The following is a 23,767-nucleotide window of genomic DNA, read 5'->3' as shown; positions in this document are numbered from 1 at the left end:
TTTTGGGTGATTAAAATTTTAGTACCTTTTTTTTGGGCTCCAGTGTGGATAGTTAGAGGGGTTAGAACATGTTCTCTCAACTAATTGAGACTATTGGAGATCTTTAAACATTGGGACTATTGGACATTTAAAAAGAAAAGCTCCATGTAATTACAATCTAGCCTTAGATTTATGAAGTAGCTGCTCTCTAGGGATGGATGAGATAGGAGGATACAAGTAAATTAAGCATAGATCACTATCGGTTGGAATAATAAAATGATCAGTTCTGTGTAATTTATTGTTTTCTGTTTTGGTACCCTGTAATAACTGCCAATTCCTTCCCCTAACCTCCAGCCCCCTTGTCTTCCAACCTCTCCTCCCCATTTTTTTTCCTGTTAAGCCTTTTGCATTAATTATTATTTAATTTCCCACAATAACTTTTTTTTTTTTTTTTTAAAGAAAGCTGAGGTTTGCTGAAAAATCTCATTGCCTGTAAATTGGTTGAGGTCAGGATTAACCCTGGTCTGACTACAAAGTCCATGAACGTAGCCACTAATGCACTGCCATTCTCTAGAGAGAATGGAAACAACAGTTAGAACTAAAAAGAGCCCTAGCTAGAGGCAGGAGTGTTTCATCTTTTGCGGGGTCAGTACTCTTGGATTTCCAACTCCCTGTTGCCACCCATATTGGGATAATATATGTAAAAGATTCATTTTCCTTAGAACCTCCAGGGAGCTGGATATACTAGAATGGACATCATTTTAATCTTTAGGTCAGGGATTGATGTCCTTATTTCTTAAATATCCTGGAATTATCTCAAACTTTATTTGATTATCAGTGAAATTTCTTCTTCCAGAGAATTTTCAGGTATGTGGTGTGGAATGGTATTATCAACTTGCTGGGAGATGCTTGTAGGAGGTAGTTCAAATAAAGTATTTGTCACACTGTAATAAAGTTGTCTTTCCCCTAGACTGTGAGCTGTTGGGTGTAGGTGTTGTCTTATCTTTGTATCCTTTTAGCACTTCTCTTAGTGTCCTGTACATACTGAGGTTGTTAGTAAGCCTTAGTTAAACAAAGTGCTTGATGGGAATCAGTGAGAGACTTATGGGGAAGTTGAGACAGGATGCAAGCAACAACATAGCTTAATGATTTTGCAGTGTAATTTTGAAGCTTTTATTAGTCTGTAGTTATGCATGTCTCCCCTCTATTTTTAAGCAAAGTTTCTGGAAATAATGAAAGATTTTAAGTTTTAGCTTTTCTTTGTTTCTTTTTTAAAAAGTCCTTCATGATCAGGTTTTTATTTTATTTTATTTTTTTAGATTTATTTCTTTTCCTTATTTGAAAGGCAGAATTACAGAGAGGCAGATGCAGAGAGAGAAGTCTTCCATCCAATGGTTCACTCCCCAGATGGCTGCATTGGCCGGAGCTGGGCCGATTAAGAAGCCAGGAGCTTCATCTAGGTCTCCTATGTGGGTGCAGGGGCCCAAGCACTTGGGCCGTCTTCCACTGCTTTCTCAGGCCATAGTGGAGAGCTAGATCAGAGGTGGAGCAGCTAGGACTTGAACCAAGGCCCATATGGGATGCTGGTACTGCAGGCAGCGGCTTTACCTGCTATGCCACAGCACTGGTCCCTCTTTCTTTTTTAAAGGTTTATTTGAAAGGCAGAGTTACAGAGAGGGAGGAAGAGACAGAGCCAGAGCCATTTGCTGGTTCACTTCCCAAATGACTGCAATGGTTTGGGGCTGGGCCAGGCTGAAGCCAGGAGCCAGGAGCTTCTTCCGGGTCTCCCACATGGGTGCAGGGACCCAAGAACTTTCGCCATTCTCCGCTGCTTTCCCAGGCATATTAGCAGGTAGCTGGATCTGAAGTGTGGCAGATAGGACTAGAAGTGGCACCCATATAGGATGCCTGCACTGCAGTTGGCGGCTTTGCACCTGCTATGCCACAGTCCTGACAACTTAACCCGCTGTGCTACAACACTGGCCCCAAAAAGTGATTATAATAAAAAGTTTATTTATATTATTTGAAAGGTAGAGAGACAAAGAGAGTGGGATTGAATGAGTGAGAGAAAGATCTTCCAAATGGCTGCAACAATGAAGGCTGGGCTGGGTCAGGTCGGGCTGAACCAGGAGCCAGGAATTTTGTCTGTAAAGTCTCCATGTGGGTTGCAGGAAATTGGACAGATTGCTTAGTGGCCTGTGTGTGCCTTGGTGTCCTTGTCTTATATTGGGGGTAATAATGTTAATTATCTTATAGTATTTTGACAATTAAATGATTTAATATATGTATAATTTATAGGATAATGTATACCTTGAGTTTGTTATTAGAATAGATGCTTGAAGTAAATTCAATCTTCATTTATTTGTTAGACTAAATGTCCTTCAAGGTCTCTTTAAATTTGAGATTCTGTGGTGGATGTAAATACTTGCATTACAGAATAAATGGGCTTTCTGGATGGGTAAGCTGTTTTTTAAAAAATTTTATTTATTTGAAAGACAATTAGAAGGAGAGAAATCTTCCATTTGTTGAAATCTCCCCAAATGGCCACAATAGTCAGGGTTTGTCCAGGCTGGAGCCAGGAACCAGGAACTCCAGGACTCCCATGTTCGTGGCAGACAGCCAGGTATTTTAGCCATCATCTGCTGCTTCCCAAGGTGCATATTAGCAGGAAGCTAGATCAGAAGTGGAGGCAGAAGGGAAAGGAGAGAGAGAGAGATATCTTCCATTGGCTGGTTTACTTCCCAGATGGCTGCTACAGCCAGGGTTGGACAAGTGTGAAGCCAGGAGGCCAGAGATTCACCTAGGTGTCCCACGTGGATGGCACAGGCCCCAACAGTTGGGCCATCTTCCACTGCTTTTCCCAGGCTGTTTGCAGGGAGCTGCCTAGGGAGTGGAGCAGCCAGGAGACAAATGAGCACCCATATGGGATGCCAGCATCATAGGCTCCTGTGGCTTTACCCACTAGGCCACAATGCCAACCCCGCCCCTTAGCATTTAAAAGGAAAATGCACATTTTCCTCTACCAATTTGTCTACACTTCCTCCTTTTTGTTTACTTCCTGTACTTTGTGGTGTCTCTCTGCTTTGCTTTCCTGATAACTTTTTCCCCTTAGGTTGGTGGTCTTCATGGCATTGCTTTGCCTCACTAACACTTAATATGGAGGAAATTTCTGATTCTTACTCTGTTATAAACTGCTCGTGTGCTAAAGGTACTAGCATTAGGATGTTGCTTCTGCTTTGTTTCAGGTAGCTCTAGATTAGGATTACAATTGTAGTCCAAGAAGATTGATCTCTTCTAGCAGTCAGATTAGTTTTTGTCTTTGATTTTCGGGTCTCATCCATATCCTGATTAATTACTCATTTTGGTACAGTTGATAGTAGAGCAAAATAAATTTACTTGCTCCAAAGTAAATTATAAATTTGTGTACCTATTTTTCTGTATTGGAGTGCAGTACTACTTTGAGAGATCTCTTTGTAGAGTGAAAAAAAATTTTGATTTAGGGAGCTTATATTTTAAGAAACCAGAATAAATTCTGATGGTAGAGGACATTAGACATTGTAAGGAAACTGGGTCAACTTTTCAATACCTTTATCAAAGTACCTGCAGTTCCCATTTCATTGTGAGTGAAGCGATCTCATTGAAATAAAGTAGCTGCTGTATATTCAGTACTTTTAAAATAGAATAGTCTATTGAAAAAGAGAAATTGGGGCCAATCTGATTTCTTTGCTTCTTTGTTGGAATGAGGGAAATTCTGAGCCTCTTTACTGTTCTGCTCTTCATTGACTACTTTGTAAATCAGGGTACAGTTTGACCACGTGAGTCTGTTCTGCAGAAGGTCAGCCAGATAGGCAGGTAAGGCTATAGGGAACCCTAATTCATAGGCCTAAGATCACAAGTATAAAACTAGTATAATCCAGCTCCCTGCTAATGTGCCTGGGACGCAGCAGATGATGGCTTAAGTTCTTGAGTCCCTGCCACACACCTGGGACATCCTAATGGAGTTTTTGCTCCTGGTTTCAGTCTGGTCTAGCCCTGGCTGTTACGAGTGCTTGGGGAGTTAATCAACAGATGGAGAATCTCTTTCTGTCTTCCTGTCTCCCTTCTTCTCGCTCTTTTTCTTTCTTTCTTTTCTTTCTTTCTTTTTTTTTTTGGACAGGCAGAGTGGACAGTGAGAGAGAGACAGAGAGAAAGGTCTTCCTTTTTCCCGTTGGTTCACCCCCCAGTGGCTGCTGCGGCCGGCGCACTGCGCTGATCCGAAGCCAGTAGCCAGGTGCTTCTCCTGGTCTCCCATGCGGGTGCAGGGCCTAAGCACTTGGGCCAGCCTCCACTGCCTTCCAGGGCCACAGCAGAGATCTGGACTGGAAGAAGAGCAACCGGGACAGAATCCGGCGCCCCAACCGGGACTAGAACCCGGGGTGCCAGTGCCATAGGCAGAGGATTAGCCTAGTGAGCCGCGGCGCTGGCCTCTTCTTGCTCTTTCTCCCCCTCGCTCTGTCACTCTGCCTCTCAAATACATAAATAAATAAATTTTTTTAAAGATTTACTTTTATTTATTTGAAAGTCAGAGTTACACAGAGAGAGGAGAGGCAGAGAGAGAGAGGTCTTCCATCTGCTGGTTGATTCCCCAAACGGCTGCAATGGCTGGAGCTGGGCCAATCTGAAGCCAGGAGCCAGGAGCTTCTTCTGGGCTCTCATGTGGGTGAAGGGGACCAAGGACTTGGGCTGTCCTCTGCTGCTTTCCTAGGTACATCAGCAGGGAGCTGGATCGGAAGTGGAGCAGTTGGGACTTGAACCGGTCCCCATATGGCATGCTGGTGCTGCAAGCTGGGGTTTTAATCTGCTGTGCCACAGCACCAGCCCCATGACTTATTTTTCTAAACTTTAACTTTTTGTATTCACTGAAGAAGTAAAACATCTTCATCTGTTCAAAATAAATTTGTTGTGTGCCGTGCCCTGATATAATAATAAACCAAATAGACTTCATACTTGAGTTCACAGTTGTGAGAGACTAATATGACTAAACAAGTAAAAGATACAGCCTGTCAGAATGTGCTAATACCACTGAGAAAATAAAGCAGAATACATAGGATGGAGATAAGTGCCAAGGTGGGAGTGAGGCTGTTTTATATAGAGTGGTCAGGAAAGGCCTTGTGCTAAGGTATGTTTGAGAGAGACCACAAGAAATGAGATATGGAGTCATGTGGATATGAGGAGTAGAAAATGCAAAGGCTTGGAGGCTTGTTGTGGCCAGTATATAAGAGAGATTAGGGCAGGGAGAGAAATAAGAGACTTGTCCAGAGAGGCCCAGTTGTGTGGAGAAAGGGGAACAAGGTAAGATCTTACTGTATACTTTACAGTACAAAGAAGAGTTATCTCCTCACTATAGGTCCCACAGAAAACAATTGATACCAAATTTTATGTATTCCTCGTAAGTTGGGGTAGCACATGACACAGCCTCTATCCTCCTCCCATTGCAGAAGCTCCCTGTACAGACAGCAGATTTGCATAGGAGCAGATTTTGTATAGGTTGAGCTCACTTATCTTGCAGAATGATAATATTAGGGCAGCAGAATAACTTTGTGTCTGTTTGGCAAGTAAAACCAAACTGTTTTTTCCCTAGAGAAATATATTTCCCCATCTTCCTATCTTTTCTAGTCAATTTTCTGTGAACAGAGTGACAATCTACACCTGGTACAGTTTCCTTTGGAGTACGCTTATTGGTTTGGTTTATGTACTTGACCAAATATTGTACTTGGCTTCACTTATCTGCTGTTTTTCCTTTTGCTTGTTTGACCAAAAAACTCCTGCTTTCCTAAAGTCCTAATCATTGGGATTTAATGGCTTTGGGAACCGCTTTATAGGTCACCATATCCATCTTTCTGTCTTGGGAGTGATGATTATTCCTGACCACTATGTGTCTTTTTTCCCTTTCCATATGTGTGTTTAGGCATTAGAGTTATTAAAACACATACAGGACCATTTGCCTGAGTGACTCTGATGGAGTTGAGGAAGAAGCACCAAGTATATAATGATTGATATTCTATGGCAATCCCGTATAGGAAAGTGAAAGGATCTTTGATCACCACCAGATTACCTGTCTTGAATCATCCCCTTTCCCTCTCATGGTTTCTGGTTTAGCTAGTCTGTCCCTCAGTGAGTTTCTCTGTCTCTTCTCTGCTGTTTCTCTCTCTCTCTCTCTCTTTTTTTTAAACCATATTCCTTTTAATTATGCTTATATCTAATTATCATTCTGTTATTGAATATCATCTTGGGAGATGACCTCCATCTGGAAACATTTTTCCTTTTCCTATCCCCTTTGGTTAGGTATCATCTTGCATCGGAAATACTTCAGACAATCACAGATATATCAGAATTTCAGGTTGCTTTAAATAGCTGATTGATATGTAGTTTACATATTGATGGGGCTGAGATGTTTGTGGTTGTCACATAGCGGTAGCATAACCCACTGTGCCACAATGCTGGCCCCTCCCTTTGTGGCTATTTTAAAGACACTTTGCTACTCCCATGCTCTTAGGCAGACCACAAGATAAAATGACTTGCTTGGATAAGTATCAGAGGTTTTTTTTTTTTTTTTAAAAAAAAAAAACACTTTTTTTTTTAAAGACATTTATTTGAAAGGAAGAGTAGAGAGAGAGAGAGAGAGGCATCTTCATCTAATGGTTCACTCCCCAAATGGCCACAACAGCTGGGTCTGGGCCAGGTTGAATCCAGGAGCCAAGAACTCCATCCTGGTCTCCTAATTGGGTGGCAGGGGCCAAGCACCTGGGCCATCCTCTGCCATTCTCTCAGGCATATTAATAGGAAGCTGGATCAGAAGCTGAACAGCCAGGACTGGAGCTGGCACTCTGACATGGGATGCTGGTATTGCAAGTGTTTATCTAAACTGCTGTGCCACAATGCCAGCCCCAGAGGTAACATTTAAATCTAAAATTTCTGGTCTTGTCTTTCTTTTTCTTTCCCTCCCTCCCTCCCTCTCTCTCTCTCTTTCCTTCCCTCCTTCCTTCCTTCCTTCCTTCTTCCCTCCCTCCCTCTTTTCCTCCTCTCTCTCTCGATTTATTTATTTGAAAGGCAGAGTTACAGAGAGAGAAAAATCTTCAGTTCACTGGTTGACTCCCCAAATGGCCACAACCCAAATGGCCACAACAGCTGGGGCTGGTACACGCTGAAGCCAAGAGCTTGGAACTCCACCCAGATCTCCCATGTGGGTTCAGGGGCCCAAGTACTTGGGTCATCTTCTGCTGCCTTCCTGGGTGCATTAATAGGGAGCTGGATCAGAAGTGGAGCAGGTGGGACAGGAACTGATGCCCATATATGGGACACTGGCATTGTAGACTGTGGCTTAACCTGCTGTACCACAACACTGACAATATTTAATAAAAATAACCAGGAGCCAGAATTGTGGCGTGGTTTAAACCGCCGCCTGTGATACTGGCATACCATGAGGGTTCTGGTTCAAGTCCTATCTGCTATACTTTGATCCAGCTTCCTGCTAATGGACTGGGAAGAACAGCAAAAGATGGCCCAAGTGTTGAGGCCCTTGCTACTCACGTGAGAAACCTGGAAGAAGCTCCTGGCTCTTGGCTTCCTCCTGGCATAGCCCTGGCTGCTGTAGCCATCTCGGGAGTGAATCAGCAGATGGAAGACCTCTCCCTCTTTCTTCCTCCTTCCCTCTCTCTCTGTCTCTCTCTCTCTCTGCAACTCTTTCAGATAAATAAGTAAAACTTTAAAAAGAACCAGAGAGGCCAGCATTGTGACATAGTGGGTTAAGCCACAGCCCGCAGTGCCAGCATCCTTTGAGTGGGTTCGGTTCCCAGCTGCTCTACTTCTGATCCATCGTCCTGCTAATGTGCCTGGGAAGGCAGTGGAAGATGGTCATGGTACTTGGGCCTCTGCAGCCACATGGGAGACCTGGATGAAGCTCCTGGCTTTGGCCTGGCCCAGCCTTGGCCATTGTGGCCATATGGGGAATGAGCCAACGGATGGAAGGTGTCTCTCTCTGTAACTCTTTCTGTCTTTCTCTTTCTCTCTATAACTTTGACTTTCAAATAAATAAGTAAATTTTTTTTAAGTTGTCAGGTGGGCTGGAATTAAATAGGGTCTTTAATGCTAGGTTTAAAATTTTGGGCTCATTTTGGGAAAAATATGGAATCAATATTTGAAAATTTGGCACAGTCTTTGTTTCTTTGTTTCTAATATGTTTTAAAATAGGGACTCGTGTTGTGATGCAGTGCTGGCATCCCATATACTGGAGCTTGTGTGCTGGTTTTTCCACTTCCAATCCAGCTCCCTGCTAATAATATGCCTGGGAAAGCACTGGAATGTGGCTCAGGTGTTTCTGCTGCTACCATCCATGTGGGAAACCTGGATGGAGTTTTGGGCTTCTGACTTTGCCCTGGCCCAGCCCTGGCCATTGCAGTCATTTGGGAAGTAAATCAGTGGAAGAAGGATCTTCCTTTCTCCCTCTCACATAAATAAATAAAAATTTAAAAGATTGAGTTGTTCAGTCTGCAGTGTAAATAGGGATATCCTCCAGTACTGCGCCTCTGGATTCCAAGAAGGTGGTGCTGGCAAGTAGGACAGGTCTCTCTTCAGACTGAGTCTGGAATGTAGGATTATTCAGGACTGCGCAGTTCCAGACAACACCCTTATGTTTAAATCTGTGATTTCTGGCCGGCGCTGCGGCTCACGAGGCTAATCTTCCACCTGCGGCGCTGGCATCCCGGGTTCTAGTCCCGGTTGGGGTGCCGGATTCTGTCCCGGTTGCTCCTCTTCCAGGCCAGCTCTCTGCTGTGGCCTGGGAGTGCAGTGGAGAATGGCCCAGGTCCCTGGGCCCTGCACCGGCATGGGAGACCAGGAGGAAGCACCTGGCTCCTGACTTCGGATCGGTGCAGCGTGCCGGCCGCAATGCACGCTGGCTGTGGCGGCCACTTGGGGGGTGAACCAATGGAAAAAGGAAGAAGACCTTTCTCTCTGTCTCTCTCTCACTGTCTAACTCTGCCTGTCAAAAAAAAAAAAAAAAAAAAGTAAAAATCTGTGATTTCTGAGTTTCTGATCCAGACTGAATGATGTGAACTATCTGGGGAACAGTAAAACAGGCCCAAATGATGTCTTATAACCAGTGCCCTTTTTGTTGGGTAGGAGGGATGTCAGGCACAGGCCAGCAGAGTGGTTTCTATCACGCTGACTATGAGAACCATTATAAAGGCTCTTTAAAAAAATTAAAAAATGTTTTTATTTACTTGAGAGGCAGAGACAGAGTAAGAGATACTGAGGCGTCCCCACCCTCCACCCTCAACTTGTTCACTCCTTAATTGCTGGATGGGAGTTAGGAGCTCTCTCCAGTTCTCCCATTTGGATTTCAGGGACCTGACTTCATTGCCGCTTCCCAGGGTGCGTGTTAGCAAGAGGCCGAATTGGGAGGCGGGATGTCACTCTAACTCAGGCACTTATCTAATACATGGTACAGGTAGACTGCTTAACTTCTAGGCCAAATATCTATCCCACTATTAGGGCTTTTTAAAAACATGAGTTCAGGGGGCTGGTGTTGTGGCATAGCGGGTAAAGCCACCTCCCTGCTAATGTGCCTGGGAAAGCAGCAGAAGATGGCCATAGTACTTTGGCCTCTGCAGCCACATGGGAGACCCAGAAGCTCTTGGCTTTGGCCTGGCCCAGCCCTGGCTGTTGTGGCCATCTGGGGAGTGAACCAGCAGTTGGAGGATCTGTCTTCGCTTTCTCTCTATAACTTTGCCTTTCAAATAAATAAATAAGTAAAAAAAGTTTTTTTTTTTTTTTTTTTTTTTTTGTCAAGTGGGCTGGCTATCTAGGGTCTGTGATGCTGGCATCCTGTCTGGGTGCCTGTTCGAGACCCAGCTGTTTCCATCCAGCTCTCTACTAATGAGTCTGGGAAAGCAGCGGCAGATGGCCCATGCTTGGGCCTGCATCACCTATGTGAGAGACCTGGATGGAATTCCAGGCTCCTGGCTCCAGCCTGGCCCAGCCCCAGCTGTTGTGGGCATTCAGAGTGAACCAGTGGATGGAAGATCTCTCTCTCTGCCTCTGCCTCTGCCTCTGTCTGAAATAAATAATTTGAATCTGCAGACCTCCCCCACCAGAAATTGAAGTATGGGGGAATTGTATTTTTTCAAAAAGTTCCTCAGGTATAATTATCACTAAGGTTTGAAGATCACAAAACCTGAAAATTTGAGTTACTACAAATGTATGTGTTATTTTTTGGTTGGGTAGTTAATTAGTCTGAGATAACCAGTTTATGGTAACAGAAATGGCAAGGTGGTGGTTAATGTGAAGTGAAGTGATCTGTCTCCGTGTCCTGTATCCTTTGGGGATTGTGTTTTCTATTGATTGGTAAGTTAAGCCAACACTTGGTTTGGTAAGGAGGACTTGCCTGTTAGGTTGAAGGAAACTGTTAGACTGTATCTCCATTTCCCCTCTCCATTTTGAAATTGTGGAGCAAATCAGGAGAGGATGTTAGCATTAGAACTCAGCTGGACATTTGTTTAAAACTTGACAGGAAGGGCCAATGTTACTTCCTGTCTGAAAAGGAAGTGCTGGCTTCCTTCCCATCCTCCTTGGCTAACTCTGGCCAACTTGGAATAAGGGTGGGGGAGGGGCTGGTCTCTTAACTGGCTCCCCATGCCTGGGAAGTTGTGTTAGCTCAGTGTTCAAGTGTGGCTGCATAATGTTTTTTCCCTTCTTGCTTGAAATAAGTAGACAGGTGCAGTGTGTACTCTTGTCTCCTTCCCCTTACTACGTTTGGCTCTTGCAGTCTAGGAAGCCTCCCAATTTCTCCGACATTGTTTTACATGCAATCGTATACACACCTCTTCTGTGTTCTCTGATATTTGAAAATAGACTAAGAAGTCTAAGAAAGAAACAAACCCATTTGACACCAAGGGGTAGTTAGTAGAAAGGGGAACATAGTTGCAGAGAGGGGTGTGGGCGACAAAGCTTTCTTATTTTTAAATTGAGCCAAGAAAGCATTCCTTCTGAGTGGGGCCAGTTGGCACTCTTCCTGCTATTTTAGTCCAGGCTTCTCCTTCCTACTGACCAGTCAATTGTATTAAGTGTTTGAACTGTGGTCTCAGGAGGGGCGGGAGGGAGAGTGGTGGAAACAGCTGGTGCCTTCATCAAGCCTTCTCAATTACCCTTCTCTTCAGAATGTTTGGGGGTTGGGGGTGGTGGAGGAATTGGATGTGTGTTAGCGGAGTCCCAGCAACTCTCAATAATGAAGAGGATTCTCAGGTACTCTTAATACTATATGGATGTTGGCTAGTTGGAATGTAGCTAACCCTTTCCTGATCACATTATTTTCTCCTTCTTAGTTCTCAGCTTTGGGCCTGCTTTGGAGAGAGGGGGGTGTGGGAAGTTAGATGCCAGAACAAATTCTTGTTCTCCCATCCATTGAGGAGGATTCTGCTTAAATCTTGGGCACTCCAGGCAGGGACTTTCTCTTTACCCATTCATTACATACTCCTTTGGTTGGGTTTTCTAAATATGCCTGCAGACAGCTAGAGATACAGTTAGAACTGGGAACTTTGGTTGAATTGTAATTGGTTGACTGTGCTGGTTTGCTTGCTCCCTCACACCCCAGGGTGATCGTATTTCTGAGTCAGTGCTCCTTCTGTGTGCAACCTGCTCAATTTGATTCAGCGAACCTGACCAGCCCAAGTGCCCTTTTGGAGCAGCAGCGTGTGCGTTGATTTGGGTGTGTCCAGTTGTTTGGGGTGTGTCTTTTATAGCCTCTTTTTCTTTTTTGTTCAGTATCTCAGAAAAATACCCCCCCACACTTAAATGCTCCTATTTCTATCTGCTTTTGTTATCCACTTCACACTGTGGTACTTAATCGATACTGATTTATTTGGCCCGGACTATGAATGAAAGAATTGGATAAGAATACTAACAATTATAACTAATTTTTCAGTATTGTCGAGAAAAAAAATCTGATTTGGTGCTAGGTAAGAGATTTTGGAGTTTTGTTTTTATGTGCTTCAGTGATAGAATTTTTGGTGGCTAGACCCTGCTGTTGAAATTCTGTTCTAAAATATAAATGTTGCTAAATATTCTTTTTTTGTCCAACTCTAGAATGACTCCTGTGTATGTTCCTGTCCTACTCCTCCACCTTGTACTAGATCCAGATAAAGACTAAATCCTTCTAAGCCATGCTGTTTTACACTTAGCTCCTTTTGCATTATGTACTGCCTAGATCAGGATTCAGTTCAGAATACTTCTAGCAGGTCCAAGAAGAAGGCGGAAGAGATCTGGGAAAAAGAAAGGAGAAAAGATGAGAGATGTTAGCATTTTACTAGTTGCCTGCAGTATTCCTCTGTAGAACTGTGCTGAGCATTCCCTGTTACAGGTACAGGGAATTGAGCCTTCGGGCCAAAGGTGTTGCTGCTTTGGATTTTAAGAATCTCTGGATAATGGAGCTTGACTACTTATCTGTGTCTTTGCTTCTGGGCTTTAGGGCTAACTTCCAATGGGCTGTATAAGGTTATAGAAAAAGGTATTGTTTTTCCTCTTCTTGGAGTCAGCTGAAGGCCTTTATTCAAAAGGAAGGCTTTTGTTTCTAACTAGGCTCTAAATCTGTATCCCCTGACTCAATTCACGGGTACAGTGAGTGGGAAAAGCTGAGGCTGCTGTCTTGACCTCTTTGCCTCCAGGGCTACTGTGCAATTAATTCTTAGCAGCCTTCCTCTAGATCCCTGGGGAAGCAGGGAACTTTGCTCCCAGCACCTGATAAACGGCCTCTGGAGGGTGGAGTCTGCTGCTTTTGTTTGTTCTTTGTGGGGCCTGTCTTAGAATCAACTTTATGCTAGTAGCAAAAAGATTTGCGAAGACTTTGAAAACAGTGGAAGTGAGTAATAGAGAACATGACAGAGGAGGGTCCTAAAGTAGTTCTTCAAGTGGGAATATTCCATTGACTGAATCCAGGTTGAGATCAGATCGCCATGATGAAGCTTTCTTGGTCTGTATCAGATGGCAGTGAGCTGAATGTAGCAGCAGCAGTAGCTTTAGAATCTGAGTGCAGTGCCTCCAAAGTGAATCTACTTGACAAGTAGGAATTTTAAAAATCCCTCACCCCATCCAAACTCTTAGATCCATACGCAGTATCTTTCTGCTGATTCTTAGAGGCCTGAGCTTTGTCCTATGTAGTGTTGGCTTGGGGCAGGGAGGAGGGTTGTTTTCCCGAACATGATAAGGAACTGAGCAGGGCAAAGTGGGAGCTCTGACTGGTGATTGGTAGACAGGATGCCCTGGAATGCAGTTGGCCTGCAGCCCAGAATCCAGCACTTTGTATTTGTTTGTTTCTGGGAGACTGTGGTCTGGTGCTACTGTGACAGGAAGTGAGAAAGCTGGGAGTAGGGGAACGGAGAGGGGCGATGTCTTTGTGGTTCTCCTGTGAAATCTCTTTGTCCCTGGAGAGCAGCTCTGCTACAGAGCTCTGCTGAGAAGAGAGCAGCCTTTGTGTGTCTAATGGGTCTCAGAGCATCTAGCTGCTCTAAGGGATTAGGGAGTGTGAATTCTGACTGTGGCCTTTTGCATCTTGACACTTGAGTTATATAAATGGCCTTGATCTCTTAGCATTGGGGAGCTTACTGAGTTTTGTGTTTGCTGTTGTTATTTATGGATCTTGGAGATTTAATTGAGAAAGGAATTCTAGGAGATAGATGTTAACTAATCTTCATTTGCTGTACATATTGCAGATAATTTGTTGGGACAGAAAAAAGCAGGTAATGTTGGACCCTACATTTTAGACCTCATCCTTGCAATTGGCAAACCCTACTACTCACAGGGCAGGAGAAACCTACTGTTCTTCGATTTCAGTATTAATAGGTAGTTTTGCATGTAACTGGGGAACGGTTGAAAGGTTTCCCCGTGTCTAGAATGAGAAAGCACCTGTAGCGCTCTCTTTCCTCCTCTTCCCTTCTTTTCTCACTTCTTTTGTGTTTTCCCTGCCCTCTATTCCAGCTGTGAAACATGCATCTCCTCTCACTGTGGATTGGGGATCTGAGTCCTCAACTTCTTGCCAAGCTGGCTAGTCCCTGAGCACATAGGACAAACCCGCCTTTGATTACCCAGGAGGACAGCTGCCCTAGAGGCAGATTGCTAACATACCTCTAGAACAATCCCTCCCCTCAGTTCTGATGCTGGCTAGCACAATCTTTTCTGCTTCTAGTTCCTTCTGTTTCCCACCCCAGTTATGATCTTTACTTTTGGCTTAGTGAGATGTCACATGAAAAGTGAGAGTTCAGGATATTTGTGATTCTATTTTCTTTCCTTGGGTGGAGATGATCAGAGAATGCAGCACACATCCAGATTTCTAAAGTAGGCCAGTAGAAAGGTATGTGATTGGTAGGTATGAAGTAGTACCCTTTGTGCTTTATACATTTCTTCCTGAGAGTTTTTCCTGATTTTAAGAGTTTTATTTATTTATTTGAAAGTCAGAGTTACAGACAGGGAGAGACACAGAGAGAGGGAGAGAGAGATCTTTCATCAGCTGGTTCACTCCCCAGATGGCCACAGTGGCCATGGCTGGGTCAGGCCAGAGCCAGGAGCTTCATCTGAGTCTCCCACATAGGGGTGGCAGGGCCCCAAATACTTGGGCCATCTTCTGCTGCTTCTCCCAGGACATTAGCAAGGACCTGGATTGGAAGTGGAGCAGCTGGGACTTGAACCGGCACCCATACGGGATGCTAACAGTGCAGGCGGCAGATTTATCTGTTACACCATACCACCAGCCCTGGTTTACCTTATCAACAGGAGATGAAGATAGTTTGCAAGTACTCTACCCCAGAGTTGAGTAAGGCTTTGCTCAGTAAAGTGAAGGCAAGAGCCAAAGGTCTAATTGGTTCTATTCTGTCTTCTCTTTCCCCTCCTTCCTTCCCTGCAAACAGAGTTTACTTTTGTTTAATTTCTCTATTGGTGTTAGAATGTTTTTTTAAAAAAATATTTATTTATTAGAGAGGCAGAGGCAGAGAGAGAGAGAAGTCTTTCATCTGCTATTTCACTCCCCAATTGGCTGCAACGGCCAGAGCTGTGCGGATCCAAGGGCAGGAGCCAGGAGCTTCTTCCGGGTCTCCCACGTGGGTGCAAGGGCCCAAGGACCTGGGCCATCTTCCGCTGCTTTCCCAGGCCATGGCAGATGGCTGAATAGGAAGTGGAGCAGCAGGAGCTTGAACCAGCGCCCTTATGGGATGCCAGCACTGCAGGCAGCGACCTTACCTGCTATGCCACAGTGCTGCCGGTCCCTAGAATGACTTTTAACCACAGGAAGCATGGAAAATTCATACTGCTTCCCCTGTATCAAAGAGCAAGAAGATGTACCAGGAATAGAAGATATGTAGTTATCACATTTACTAGCTGATGAACTTGGGCTAAATACTGAATACATTTTTTTAAAAGATTTATTTATTTGAAAGAGTTACAGAGAGAGCGAGAGACATAAGAGAATGAGAGAGAGAGAATCTTCCATCTGGTGGTTCACTCCCCAAAAGGCCACTACAGCCAGGCTGGGCCAGGCTGAAGCCAGGAGCTTCTTCCAGGTTTCCTGCATACATGCAGGGCCCAAGCACTTGGGCAATCCTCTGCTACTTTCCCAGGTGCATTGGCAAGGATCTGGATCAGAAGTGGAGTAGCCAGGACTCCAAGGAGCACGCATATGGGATGCCAGTATCACAGGCAATGGCTTTTCTGGCTATGCCGCAGTGTTGGCTCCTGAACACTTTTGATATGTAGTTTATTCATCCATAAACTGAGGCCTCAGAGAGTGTTGAGAGAATAGTGTATGATAACTTCTAAGAGAGATCAGTAATTAATAATTACAATTTTCCATCCTCTTTAAGGTTGTGGTTTCTGTTTCAGATAGGGAGAAATATTTCCTTCTGCTATTTATCTTGTATGTGCAATAGGACCTTATTACTTCACTGATTGATTCTCTGTAGAGTCACATCTCTTCTCGCTCCCTGTTGCCTGTCCCTAAACAATGAAAGGGATGTTTCATTGGTCTTTTCAGGATTTTGAGGAAGTGGGACTTTGTAAACATGGCTCAATTATATGCTTTAGTCTTTTCCAAGTTACCTTCAAATGATGGGCAAATAGATGGAGAGAATGCCTTAGATAGTGAGTGGGTTTAGTGAGAAGTTGCCTCTTTAAAAGGGAATGTGAGGTGCTGGCTTTATGGTGTGCAGCAGAATGCTGCCGCTTGGGACACTGCCTGGAGTGCCAGGTTCAAGTCTGACTACTCTGAGCTTCAGATTCGGCTCCCTGCTAATGCACTGGGAGGCAGTACTCATAATCCTGCCACCTACGTGGGAGACCACCATGGAGTTCCTGGCTCCTGACTTTTCACCTAGCGCAGCCCTGACTGTTGCAGACATTTGAGGAGTGAACCAGCAGATGGAAAAATCTTTTTTTTTTTTAAATCTCTGTTTCTCCCTCTCTCTCTCTCTGTGTCACTCTGCCTTTTAAATAAATAACTAAAAAAATGGAATATGAGCTCAAAAAGTTGGATGACTGCCAGTAAATTGTAAGGTTAAGAATTTCCATTAATTTTTTTCTAGCCTGGGATGGGGAAGGATGTAAGATGTTCCACTTAATTATATATTTTTTGTTTTATTATGTGAGAGTTAAACAGTACCTTTCCATTTCAGTTAAACGATTGCTTATTTCCCCAAGTGTATCTGACTTTCCTTTCTTTTTCTCCCTCCTTTTGTAGGAAGGAGAAAGGCATTTGGCCTCTCCTCTTCCTCTAGTCTGACACCTCCCCCTACGTTTTTGCCCCTCCCTTTTATCTTTGTTAACTTATCAGCCTCTCCCTAAAGCCCTGCTTTCTCCTTATATGGCTAGGTGCAGTGTCTTTGGCAAAGTTGCAAAAGGATCCAGGTAAGTAGCTCTGCCTGTCTCAGACTCAGGTTTGAGAGAAAATTTAATGTTATCTGTCCCAGTGGAGGGCCTGGAGAAGCACGTGGGTTATGGGGGAGGAGAAGGAGGCGGCCTGGCCTGAGAGATCAGAAGGACTTGTTAGACGAGTCCTGTGTGTGTGTCATGCATGCTCCAGAGAGAAGCAGGTTTTGTTTCTTTCCAAACCCTTTCAGTACTGGGCCCCCTCTGGAGCTGAGAACCACACCCTTCCTTTGCTTCAAAGCCTGCCCAGCATTTAGCCATTTTTGTATGTTATGGTTTGGGGGGTTCCCGGAATATTTGGGTAAGGAAGAGAGGAAGAAGAATGTTTTCTCTGTCTCTGAGGTCACAGTGGTATGGATTTTTCTTTGTTTCCTTTTTTTTTTTCTTCCTTATTTTGTTAAGACACAGTAAAAGTCCTGATGGGTAACTTTGAGTTCAGATAAGATAAGTCAAGTTTAAGGTGCTCTACTTACCCATAGAGATGGCCAACCTGAAGTAGGCCTCCTTTCAAAAGGAGTATTATATTTGTTTTTCAAATTCCTTCTCTTTTGATACTCTAATCAGAATGTATTGTTCTTTGCTAAGAGGAGAGTGATTTTCCCAAACTCTGATAATTGATCAGAAAAATTCATGGTGGGCTCAGTTGAGACCTAGTCCTTTTGTGAAAAATAAGAATCTTCTGGTCACCTTTTTGGGTGCTCTGAATGGAGAAGCTGGGCCCACCATGAAGCCAGACTTGAAGGGAAGCACAGAAACTGCTAGTATTAAGACAAGGCCTTTTCCAGAATAAAGGCTTTGTGACTTTGAGAGAGCTCAGTGGAGACTGGATTGTGAAGTATGTATTTAGATCTTAATGAAAATTAGCTGCAGGACTTGAGGTTAGCATGGAATTGGGCTTTCTTGGTAAAGTGAGAAAGACTAGAATTGTTCTGAGCTTGAGAAGGTGGAACACTAGATGAGGGTGGGGCGGGGTACTTAGACTTTGGACTCCAGTACACTCACTCTTCCTGATAAAAAGCCATAGAAAAACTGTTGACAAAATATATTTCTTTGATTTAGAAGCAAAATGACAACTGTGTATGTTATGGTTGAACAAGAATAATTGCATTGAATTAAGGGGCAAGTGCCAGTTAAGGGAAATAAATGTCTTTTTATTTTCAAAGAAATATCTTAAGTTTCTTTTTTTTTTTTTAAAGATTTTCTTATTTATTTGAAAATCAGAGTTACATAGAGAGAGAAGGAGAGGCAGAGAGAGAGAGAGAGGTTTTCCATCTGCTGCTTCACTCCCCAGTTGGCCGCTGATCCAAAGCTGGGAGCCAGGAGCTTCTTCCAGGTCTCCAGTGTGGGTGCAGTGCTCCAAGGACTTGGGCCATCTTCTACTGCTTTCCTAGGCTGTAGCAGAGAGCTGGATCAGAGGTGGAGCAGCCGGGACTCAAACCAGTGCCCATATGGGATGCCGGCACTGTAGGCAGAGGATTTACCCCCTATGCCACAGCACTGGCCCCAAAATATCTTATTTCTAGAAGACTCTTCTGGCTTAAATGTTACATACTACAGTTCTAGAATATTATAGGTACTATATTTGATTGGTTGATAATGTTCAGTAAGAGGGTCGGTATGGTTTTAAAAAAATTTGCATTGGCCGGTGCTGCGGCTCAATAGGCTAATCCTCTGCCTGCAGCGCTGGCACCCTGGGTTCTAGTCCCGGTCAGTGCGCCGGATTCTGTCCTGGTTGCCCCTCTTCCAGGCCAGCTTTCTGCTGTGGCCTGGGAGTGCAATGGAGGATGGCCCAAGTGCTTGGGTCCTGCACCGCATGGGAGACCAGGAGAAGCACCTCTCTCCTGGCTTTGGATCAGCGCAGTGCATTGGCCGTAGCGCGCCGGCAACGGCAGCCACTGGAGGGTGAACCAAAGGCAAAGGAAGACCTTTCTCTCTGTCTCTCTCTCTCACTGTCCACTCTGCTTGTCAAAAAAAAAATTGCATTAGAACTTTATTTTTTTAAGATTTATTTATTTGAAAGGTGTGGCGCAGTGGGTTAAAGCCCTGGCCTGAAGTGCCAGCATCCCATAGGGGTGCTGGTTCAAGATTTGGCTGCTCCACTTCCGATCCAGCTCTCTTTTTTTTTTTGGAAGAGGAGCAACCAGGAGTAGAACCCAGGGTGCCGGTGCCGCAGGCGAAGGATTAGCTTACTGAGCCGCAGTGCCTGCCAGCCCTCTGCTATGGCCTGGGAAAGCAGTAGAAGATGGCCCAAGTCCTTGGGCCCCTGTACCCGCTTCGGATCGCTGCAGCTCTGGCTATTGCAGCCAACTGGAGAGTGAACCATCAGATGAAAGACTTATCTCTCTCTGCCTCTCCTCTTTCTGTGTCTTTCAAATAAATAAAGAAAGAAATCTTTTGGGGGGGGGGGGGACAGAGAGAGAGATCAATCTTGCATCTGCTTGTTCATTCCTCAAATGACCACAACAGCTCGGGCTGGGCCAGGCTAAATCCAAGAGCCTGGAACTCCATCCAGGTCTCCCGTCTCCCACATTAGTGGCAGGGGCCCACACACTCAGGCCATCTTCCTCTGCTTTCCCAGGAGGAATAGCAAGGAGCTGGATCAGAAGCGGAACAGCTGGGAATAGAACAGTCGCTCACATGGGGTGCCAGCATCACAGGTGTCAGCTTAACCTGCCATGTCACAATGCCTTATTATTCTTTTTTTTTTTTTTTTTTTAATTTGACAGGCAGAGTGGACAGTGAGAGAGAGAGAGAGAGAAAGAGAGAGAGAAAGGTCTTCTTCCTTTTTCCGTTGGTTCACCCCGCAATGGCCGCTGTGGCCGGCGTGCTGCGGCTGGCGCACTGCGCTGATCCATAGCCAGGTGTTTCTCCTGGTCTCCCTTGCGGGTGCAGGGCCCAAGAACCTGGGCCATCCTCTACTGCACTCCCGGGCCACAGCAGAGAGCTGGACTGGAAGAGGAGCGACCAGGACAGAATCCGGTGCCCCGACCGGGACTAGAACCCTGTGTGCTGGCGCTGCAGGCGGAGGATTAGCCTATTGAGCCATGGCGCTGGCCAATTATTGTTAATATTAAAAAAAAATTGCTCATTTTTGTTTTATTTAAAAAGCAGAGAGAGAAATAATTTCTCACCCACTTGTTTACTCCCCAAATGCAGGCAATAGCCAGGGCTGAGCCAGACAGGCTGAAGCCAGGAGCCTGGAACTTGTGCTTCACCCAGCTCTCCCATGTGAGTAGCAGGGACCCAAGTACTTGAGCCATCATTTGCAGCCTCCTTTGGTACATGTTAGTGGGAAGCTGGAATCTGAAATGGAGCTGGAACTCAAACCCAATCACTCAGATATGGGATGTGAGCATCTCAAACAGCTTATCTACTGTGTCAAAGACCTGCTCCTTAACACATTTAATTAAAAAAATTTATTTTGGAATAGTTTTAAATTTACAAAACAAATTATGAAATTGTACAAAGCGTTCACAAATACCCCCTATATAACTTTCCCTGTTGTTAACATTAGTATATCACAATCTATAAACCACCTCCAATTTCCCCTATTTTTAAAAAATATCCAAACTTCCTCTATCATTCCCACTGTTTCCAGCTTCTAGTCGTTAATATTCTGTTCATATTGACAGTTTTCTTTTTTAGCTCAATATATGAGGGAGAACATGTATTTTTAAAAAAGATGTATTTATTTATTTGAAAGTCAGTTACACAGAGAGAGAAGGAGAGGCAGAGAGAGAGAAGTCTTCCATCTGCTGGTTCACTCCCCAATTGGCCACAATGCCGGAGCTAAGCTGATCCAAAGCCAACAGCCAGAAGCTTCTTCTGGGTCTCCCACGTGGGTGCAGGGAGTTGGACTTGGCCCATCTTCTGCTGCTTTCCCAGGCTGTAGCAGAGAGCTGGATCAGAAGTTGAACAGCTGGGACTCCAACCAGTGCCCATATGGGCTACCGGCACTGCAGGTGGCAGGCAGCTTTACCTGCTGTGCCACAGCACAATAGATGCCACAGTGTTCACTTCTTCTATGTATTTTTATTTCTATATTTGATAGAAAAGAAAGCTGGGACTTAGAATGACTAAGTGGTATACTTTACCCAAAATCATATAGCTAATAGACAATAGAGGTGGGACTTAAATCCGGTTAAATTCCCAAGCTTGCTTGCTTGCTTGCTTCCTTCCTTCCTTTCCATCCATCCATCCATCCTTTTGTTTTTGCTTTTTAAGATTTATTTTATTTATTTGAAAGTCAGAGTTACAGGGAGAAAGAGAGCTTTCATCTTCTTGTTCACTCCCGCATGGCCAGGGTTGGGCCAGACAGAAACCAGGAGCCAGGAACTTCTTTCAGGTCACCCACAAGGGTGTAGGGATCCAAACACTTGGGCTGTCTTCTGGACGTGGAGCGACTGGGACTCTACCAGTGCCCATATGGGATGCTGACGTTACACACGGTGGCTTTACCCACTATGCGATGCTGGCCTCCCAAACTTATATTCTAAACCTCTAAGAATTGTGATTCCAGGGGCTAGCACTGAGGTGTAATGTGTAAAGGGGCAGTTTGTGACACTGGCATCCCATGTGGGTGCTGATTCCTTGTCCTAGCTGCTCCATTTCTAATCCAACTCCCTGCTGATGGCCTGGGAAAAGCAGTGGAAGATGACCCAAGTGTTTGGGTCCCTGCCACCCATGTGGGAGACCCATATGAATCTCCTGGCCCCTGTCTGGCCCAGTTCTGCCGTTGTGGCCATCTTGAAAATGAACCAGTGGACTGAAGATCTCTTCTTTCTTTCTAACTCTTTCAAATAAAAAACTTAATCTTTTAAAAAAAAAGTTAATTTCAAATTAAATGTCTTCAGCCATTTTATAGTAGAATAAATCATTCCAGAGACTATGCTATTGGTAAATGACTTTTTTCTTCTGCTGCTGCTGGTTGGCATTGTCTGATTGTTTGGTTCTTCTGGGTGTCTGATTCAATTTAACTTCAGAGTTCTTACAGAAAAGACTGAGTTTTTATCTTTGTCAGTGCATGAGTGAAGGAACCTTTCTGGAGACTCTAGGTTGTAGCAGAAAGGTTTTTTTTTTTTTTTTTTAAGATTTATTTTATTTATTTGAAAGAGAGAGAGAGAGAGACAGTCTTCCATCCACTGGTTCACTCCCCAAATGGCTGCAACGGCTGGAGCTGAGCTAATCCAAAGCCAGGAGCCAGGAGCTACCTCTGGGTCGCCACGTGGGTACAGGAGCCCAAGGACTTGGGCCATCCTCCACTGCCCTCCCAGGTACATTAGCAGGGAGCTGGATCAGAAGTGGAGCAGTCAGGATTCGAACTTGCGCCCATATGGAATGCTGGCACTGTAGGCCAGGGCGCTGACCCACTGTGCCACAGCATCAGCCCTCAGAAAGGTTTTTTGAGTGTAGGTGGGATCCAGTAGCACAGGACCTGTGGCATATTAAGAATAAAACTGGGGCCAGTGCCGCGGCTCACTAGGCTAATCCTCCGCCTGTGGCACCAGCACCCTGGGTTGGGGCGCCGGTTCTGTCCCGGTGGCTCCTCTCCCAGTCCAGCTCTCTGCTGTAGCCCGGGAAGGCAGTGGAGGATGGCCCAAGTGCTTGGGCCCGGCACCTGCATGGGAGACCAGGAGGAAGCACCTGGCTCCTGGCTTCAGATCGGCGCAGTGCGCCAGCCGTGGCAGCCATTTAGGGGGTGAACAATGGAAGGAAGACCTTTCTCTCTGTCTCTCTCTCTCACTGTCTAAATCTGCCTGTCCAAAAAAATAAATAAATAATAAAAAAAAGAGTAAAACTGGGCTGGCGCCACTGCTCATTTGGCTAATCCTCTGCCTGTGGTGCCGGTACCCCGGGTTCTAGTCCCGGTTGGGGTGCTGGATTCTGGCCTGGTTGCTCCTCTTCCAGTCCAGCTCTCTGCTGTGGCCCTGGAAGGCAGTGGAGGATGGCCCAAGTGCTTGGGCCCTGCACCCGCATGGGAGACCAGGAGGAAGCACCTGGCTCCTGGCTTCGGATCAGCGCAGCGTGCCAGCCATAGCGGCCATTTGTGGGGTGAACCAATGGATGGAAGACCTTTCTCTCTGTCTTTCACTGTCTAACTCTGCCTGTCAAAAAAAAAAAAAAAAAAAAAAAAAAAAAAAGTAAAACTGGCTATTCTCAGAAAATCTAGTCTTAGAGGAATGACATGTTTCACTTTGTATGCCCCCTTTCTCATTTTGGGAATTCCCTGATGGTAATTTTTTTTTTTTTAAGTGACAGCAAGTGTAATTCACATTAAGTAGTAAACCTGGAAACATGTTGTACTGCATTTATTTATTAAGACATTCCTAACTTCATCTGCCAAAGTTAATGGTTTGCAGACTCTGGTCTTCAGTGCAATCTTTTATGAAGTATTGTTTTTCCTCTAGTCTCTTGAGTTTTGAGATCATTGGTTTTCTGTAGCTTCCCTAACAGCTTCTTTCTCTTCCCCACCATGCTTTTCTTCACATTCTCCCACTTGTATTTAGACATCATGGGTAGCTCTTTAGCCTAAAGAAAATGGAAATATTTTCTTCCCCTGTTTTCTTGTAGTGGTTAGGAAGAAAGCTTTCAAAGGTTGCAGGGCACTGGTTGGAGTTATGGCTCGGCAGGTAGACCCTACCACCTGTGATATCAGCATGCCATATGAGTACCAGTTCTTGTCCCAGCTGCTCTTCTTCTGATCCATTTCCCTGCTAATGGCCTGGGAAAAGCAGAGGAAGATGGTCCAGGTGCTTGGACCCCTACCACCCATGTGGGAGACCCGGATGAAGTTTCTGGGTTCTGGTTTTGGCCTAGCTCAGACCTGGCCATAGTGGCCATCTGGGAA

At 44.9% G+C, this 23,767-nt stretch overlaps 1 protein-coding gene across 50 annotated transcripts in view; it reads left to right on the top strand.

Moving 5' to 3' along the window:
* CTNND1 (catenin delta 1) overlaps positions 1 to 23,767 on the top strand; it is a 68,715-nt gene that overhangs the window by 10,843 nt on the left and 34,105 nt on the right. For 10 of the 50 annotated variants that reach the window (XM_089308880.1, XM_089308876.1, XM_089308765.1 and 7 more), the window contains exon 1: positions 908 to 11,259. The exons of 33 other annotated variants lie outside the window; for them this stretch is intronic. The gene's annotated coding sequence lies outside the window, so the exon portion shown is untranslated. Of the gene's footprint in view, positions 1 to 907; positions 11,260 to 16,863; positions 16,900 to 20,105; positions 20,149 to 23,767 lie in introns of those variants that run through there. 7 more of the 50 variants (XM_089308738.1, XM_089308750.1, XM_089308730.1 and 4 more) reach the window with 3 other exon arrangements.

This window comes from Oryctolagus cuniculus, chromosome 1 (assembly GCF_051225735.1).
Source record: "Oryctolagus cuniculus isolate XC-2025 breed Fujian yellow rabbit chromosome 1, ASM5122573v1, whole genome shotgun sequence".
Classification (NCBI taxonomy): Eukaryota; Metazoa; Chordata; class Mammalia; order Lagomorpha; family Leporidae; genus Oryctolagus; species Oryctolagus cuniculus.
The sequence above is the reverse complement of the archived record's forward strand: the minus strand, read 5'-3'. Positions and strand labels throughout refer to the sequence as shown.